The following is a 7250-nucleotide window of genomic DNA, read 5'->3' on the forward strand; positions in this document are numbered from 1 at the left end:
CAGGAAGAAAATTTCCAGGAAGAATCAACGGTCAAGAACATCATTAAAGAGAAACTCCCAGAGCTAAAGAATATATGTGATCAAATCCTGCATGCTCGAAGAGTACCAACTGAAAGAGACCCCAGAAAAAATTCCCTAAGACACATCCTAGTCAGAATGATGAATCCCAAAGATAGAGACAGAATTCTGAAAACAGCAAGATCAAAAGGGGAAATTACTTTCAAGCAAGCATCCTTGAGATTTACAGCAGACCTGTCACCAGAAACACTCAAGGCCAGAAAGCAGTGGTGGGATATTGTGACAAGACTGAATGAAATGAATGCTTCACCTAGAATACTGTACCCAGCAAAACTCACTTTCCGGTTTTACAGAAGAAAACATGGTTTCACAGACAAAAAACAGCTCAGAAACTTTACAGACACAAAACCAGTCTTAAGAGAAAAACTGAAAGACCTAACTTAAGACAAGACTAACCAAAAGACAAACCAAATTCTGATATAAAGATGGCATTAAATCCCAGGACAATTCTTTCTCTCAACATCAATGGACTAAATGCACCAGTTAAGAGACACAGAGTGGCTAAATGGATCAAAAAACTCAATCCAACCTTCTGCTGCCTACAAAAAACGCACCTGAATAGTCAAAACAAACATAGACTCAAAATAAAAGGCTGGAGAAAAATTATCCAAGCAAACAACACCCATAAAAAAGCTGGAGTGGCCATACTAATATCAGATAATGCAAACTTTATATTCAGGAAGGTTGTAAGGGACAAAGATGGACATTTTATATTAATCAAGGGGTATGTAGAGCAGGAAGAAATAACTCTTCTAAACATATATGCACCGAATGAGGGGCCAGCAAAATATTTAATACAATTGTTGACAAATCTGAAAAATAATATCAATAACAACACAATAATTGTGAGGGACTTCCACAAGGCTTTATCAACACTGGATACGTCAACCAGACTGAAACCCAACAAGAATATACTAGACCTGAAAAGAGATATGGAAGAAAGAGGCCTAGTGGATATATATAGGACACTCCATCCCCAGAAACCTGGATACACATTCTTCTCCAATGTACATGGGTCATTCTCCAGGATAGACTACATGCTGGCACATAAAACATACATCTATAATATCAAGTGGATCGATATTTTGCAGACTACCTTCGCTGACCACAAGGATCTGAAATTATTTGTGAATTCCAAAGGACACAGGAGAAAAACTTTAACACCGGAAAGTTAAACAGCCTCATACTGAATAACCAGTGGGTCTGAGATGAAATCAAGGAGAAAATCAAAAGGTTCCTGGAAACAAATGAAAATAAAGACACAAACTATCAGAACTTATGTGACACAGCAAAAGCAGTACTGAGAGGAACATTTATAGCTTTGCAAGCACACATCCAAAAGGAAGAAAAAGCTTATTAGAGTAGCTTATTGACAAAGCTAATAGAACTAGAAAGTGCTCAACAAGAGGACCCAAAAATAGGGAGACAGAAGAAAATAACAAAACTGAGAGCAGAAATCAACGAAGTAGAAACCCAAAAAACAATCCGCAAGATCTACGAAACCAGAAGTTGGTTCTTTGAAAAAATAAACAAGATTGATAGACCACTGGCAAAACTAACAAAGAAAGAAAGAGAAACTTGAAAACTCGTATTAGGAATGAAAAAGGAGAGATCACTACTGATATGGCAGAGATCCAAAGGGTAATCAGAAACTACTTTGAGAAACTCTACGCCACTAAAAATGAGAACCTGGAAGAAATGGATAAATTCTTGGACTCTTATAATCTTCCACGGTTGAAGGAAGAGGATGTAGCATATCAAAACACCCCCATCCCTATTGATGAAATTAAAATTGTCATAAAATGTCTGCCGAAAAACAAAAGCCCAGGCCCAGATGGATTCACTAATGAATTCTTTCAAACTTTCCAAGAGGAACTACTACCAATCCTGGCAAGACTCTTTCATGAAATTGAACAAATGGAAACACTTCCAAATAGCTTTTATGAAGCCAACATCACCTTGATACCTAAACCAGACAGAGATGCTATGAAAAAAGAAAATTACAGACCAATATCGCTGATGAATACAAATGCAAAGGTCGTCAACAAAATCCTGGCAAATAGGATTCAATGCCTCATTAAGAAGATCATCCACTACGATCAAGTAGGTTTCATCTCAGAAATGCAAGGATGGTTTAACATCCGTAAATCTATCAACATAATACACAACATCAACAACAAAAAAAAATAAAAACTACATGATCATATCAATAGATGCAGAGAAAGCATTTGATAAGGTCCAATACCCATTCTTGATCAAAACTCTCAGCAAGATGGAAATGGAAGGAACCTTTCACAATATAGTTAAGGCCATCTACCACAAGCCAGTGGCAAATATTATCCTTAATGGAGAAAAACTAAAAGCCTTCCCTCTAAATTCTGGCACAAGCAAGGCTGTCCTCTCTCACCACTCCTATTCAACATAGCACTGGAAGTACTCGCTATAGTGATTAGGCAAGAAAAAGATATTCACGGAATCCAGATAGGAAAGGAAGAAGTCAAGCTCTCCCTGTTTGCAGATGACATGATACTCTACTTAGAAAACCCTAAAGACTCTCCAAAAAAGCTTCTGGAAACAATAGACTCATATGGCAAGGTGGCAGGCTACAAAATTAACACACAAAAATCAATGGCCTTTCTATACACCAATAGTAATAAGGAAGAAATGGACATTAAGAAAACAACCCCATTCACAATAGTGCCACACAAACTCAAATATCTTGGAATCAACTTGACTAAAAACGTGAAGGACCTATACAAAGAAAACTATAAAACTCTGCTCCAAGAAATAAGAGAGGGCACGCAGAAATGGACACACATACCCTGCTCATGGATTGGCAGGATTAACATCATCAAAATGGCAATACTCCCCAAGGCATTATACAGATTTAATGCGATCCCTCTAAAGATACCCATGACATTCTTCAAAGAAGTGGATCAGGCACTTTTGAAATTCGTTTGGAACAATAAACACCCTAGAATAGCTAAAGCAATCATTGGGAAAAAGAATATGGGAGGAATTACTTTCCCCAACTTTAAACTTTACTACAAAGCAATAGTTATCAAAACAGCATGGTAATGGAATAAGGGCAGGCCCTCAGATCAGTGGAATAGGCTTGAATACTCAGAGAATGTTCCCCAGACATACAATCACCTAATTTTTGATAAAGGAGCAGGAAATCCTAAATGGAGCAAAGAAAGCCTCTTCACCAAGTGGTGTTGGCACAACTGGCTAGCCTCTTGCAAAAAAATGAACTTAGACCCCCAGCTAACATCATGTATGAAGGTAAAATCCAAATGGATTAAAGACCTCGATATCAGACCCAAAACCATAAGATATATAGAACAACACATAGGCAAAACACTCCAGGACATTGAGACTACAGGCATAATCAAGGAGGAAACTGCACTCTCCAAGCAAGTGAAAGCAAAGATTAACAGATGGGAATATATTAAGCTGAGAAACTTTTGCACCTCAAAGGAAATAGCACCCAGGATACAAGAGCCACCCACTGAGTGGGAGAAACTATTCACCCAATACCCATCAGATAAGGGGCTAATCTCCAAAATATACAAGGCACTGACAGAAATTTACAAGAAAAAAACATCTAATCTCATCAAAAAATGGGGAGAAGAAATGGACAGACACCTTGACAAAGAAGAGATACAAATGGCCAAAAGACACATGAAAAAATGCTCCACATCACTAATCATCAGGGAGATGCAAATTAAAACAACGATGAGGTACCACCTCACACCACAGAGAATGGCACACATCACAAAGAATGAGAATAAACAGTGTTGGCGGGGATGTGGAGAGAAAGGAACTCTTATCCACTACTGGTGGGAATGCCGTCTAGTTCAACCTTTATGGAAAGCGATATGGAGATTCCTCCAAAAACTGGAAATCGAGCTCCCATACGATCCAGCTATACCACTCCTAGGAATATACCATAGGAACACAAAAACACAATACAAAAACCCCTTCCTTACACCTATATTCATTGCAGCACTATTTACCATAGCAAGACTCTGGAAACAACCAAGATGCCCTTCAACAGATGAATGGCTAAAGAAACTGTGGTACATATACACAATGGAATATTATGCAGCTGTCAGGAGAGATAAAGTCATGAAATTTTCCTATACATGGATGTGCACGGATTCTATTATGCTGAGTGAAATAAGTCAGAGAGAGAGAAAAATGCAGAATGGTCTCACTATCTATGGTTTTTAAGAAAAATGAAAGATAAAGTCATGAAATTTTCCTATACATGGATGTACACGGAATCTATTATGCTGAGTGAAATAACTCAGAGAGAGAGAGAGAGAAAAATGCAGAATGGTCTCACTTATCTATGGGTTTTAAGAAAAATGAAAGACATTCTTGCAATAATAATTTTCAGACACAAAAGAGATAAGAGCTGGAAGTTACAACTCACCTCAGGAAGCTCACCACAAAGAGTGATGAGTTTAGTTAGAGAAATAACTATATTTTGAGCTGTCGTAATAATGAGAATGTATGAGGGAAATGGAAAGCCTGTCTAGAGTACAGGCGGGGGTCGGGTGGGGAAGAGGGAGATTTGGGACATTGGTGATGGGAACGTTGCACTGATGATGGGTGTTATTCTTTACATGACTGAAACTCAAACACAATCACATATGTAATTAAGGTGTTTAGATGAAATATATATATAAAAAAGGAAGCTCATCATAAAGAGTGGTGAGTGCAGTTATAGAAATAACTACCCTGAGAACTACCATACCTTGTGAATGAATGAGGGAACTGGAAAGCCTGTCTAGAGTACAGGTGAGGGTGGAGTGGGATGGAGGAAGATTTGGGACATTGGTGGTGGGAATGTTGCATTGGTGTTCTTTACATGACAGAAACCTAATCACAATCATATTTGTAATCAAGATGTTTAAATAAAGATATTAATAAAAATAGACATTTAAAAATATTCCCATTCACAATATTAAAATAGAAACTCAAATACCTTGGTGTCAATTTAACTGAAAAAGTGAAGGATCTATACAAAGAAAACTGCAAAACCCTGCTCCAAGAAATAAAAGAGGACAGAAGGAAATGGAGGAATATACCCTTCTTATGGATTAGGAGAATCAACATTATTAAAAAGGCAATACTCCCAAAACATTGTACAGATTAATGTAATCCCTCTAAGGATACTCATGAAATTTTCCAAGAAGTGAATCAAACACTCCTGAAATTAATTTGGAACAATAAGCACCCATGAATAGCTAAAGCAACTCTTAGGAATAAGAAGGTGGGAGACATCACTTTTTCCAAATTTAGATTGTATTAGAAAGGAAGAGTCATCAAAACAGCATATTTTTGGAATAAATATAGACTCTTAAATTAATGGAATAGACTTGAGTATTCAGGAAATAAATTCTAGACATACAATCAATTAATCTTTGATAAAGGGTATAAACACAAAAAATGAAACAAGAAAAGTGGTGTTGGGAAAACTGGTCAAGCACATGCAAAATGGCAAACTCAGACCTCTATCAGCTCCATGCACAAAAGTCAAATCAAAATGGAAGACATTGATATCAGACTTGAAACTATATGCACATAGAAAAACATAGGCAAAGCACTCCATGACATCGTGACTAAAGGCATCTTCAAGGAAAAAACACCACTATCCAAACAATCAAAGCAGTAATAAACAAATAGGACTACATTAAATTAAGAAGCTTCTGCCCTCAAAGGAAACAGAGACTAGAATACAAAGGACACCCATGGAATTGAAAAACCTATTCATCCAAAACCCATCTGTTAAGGGGTTAATATCTATAATATGCGTGGTACTGGCAGAACTTAACAACAAAAAAAAATCTAACCCCATCCAAAAATGGGGAGAAGAAATGAACAGAGAAGAAATGCAAATGGCCAAAAGGCATATGAAAAAAATACTCCACATCACTATTTATCGGGGAGATACAAATCAAAACAACAATGAGGTATCATCTCACACCATAGAGACTGGCACACATCACAAAGAGAAAGAACAACTAGTGCTGGCAAGGATGTGTAGAAAAAGCAACTCTCATTCTCTGCTGATGAGAAGCCTGTTTTGTCCAACCTTTCTGGAAAACAATATGAAGCTGAAAATTGAGCTTTCATATGATACAGCTATACTTCTCCTAAGAATATGCCCTAGAACAGGGGTCTCAAACTCGCGGCCCGCGGGCTGTTTGTGGCCCTCTGTACAACATTTTGTGGCCCGGGCCGGCCTTCAAATATCACAGTTTTCGTGATTATTCGCTTACTGAATAATCGCAATAAAAATCGCATTAGTAAGGAAAAAATTGCATTAAACATTCGCATAACACCGAGCAGTTCCGTTTGGGGTATGCAAATGTTTAATGCTATTTTTTGCAATGTTTTTTCTTACTAATGTGATTTTTTATTGCGAATATTTGATAAGCGAATAATCGCGAATACTTTGCGCCTAGCGCAGACATCATTTCCGCTGCTTCTGCCCGCTGTCCCTTGCGTTATCAGAGGCCTAAGGAAGAGGAGGGAGAGAAGTTTATTACAGAATTAGATTTTGTCATACCTTCATCATGACTTCATCAAAGCCTGCAGTGAAGAGAAATATTGATGACGAGCACAGACAATTTCAGCATAAGTGGGAGACAGTATTTCTTTGTTGAGCATAGGGGCATCCCCACATGTCTTATTTGCTCAGAGAAAGTTACAGTGCACAAAGAATACAACTTGAAACACCATTATTCAACTAAACATGCTGAGGAATGTGTAAAATATCAAGGAAATGAGAGAGCCAAGCGGGTTGCCAGTCTTAAAGCATGTCTAATGAGGCAACAAGATTTCTTCAAGAAAGCAACCAAAGAGAATGTTGCATCAGTCAAAGCTAGTTACATGGTTAGTGAGATGATTGCTAGGCTGGGAAACCATTCAGAGAAGGAGAGTTTGTTAAAAAATGCATGTTATAGGCTACATGTATTATCTGTCTGGAAAAGAAAGGTCAGTTTAGCAAAATCAGCCTTTCTGCCAACACTGTGGCAGAGTACATTTCTGACATGTCAAGTGACATTTATCATCAACTGTGTGAGAAAGCCAAATGTTTTGATGCATACTCAGTTGCTCTTGACGAGGGCACAGATATAACAGACACTGCACAGCTC

The sequence above is a fragment of the Suncus etruscus genome, chromosome 8, assembly GCF_024139225.1.
Source record: "Suncus etruscus isolate mSunEtr1 chromosome 8, mSunEtr1.pri.cur, whole genome shotgun sequence".
NCBI classification, from domain to species: Eukaryota; Metazoa; Chordata; class Mammalia; order Eulipotyphla; family Soricidae; genus Suncus; species Suncus etruscus.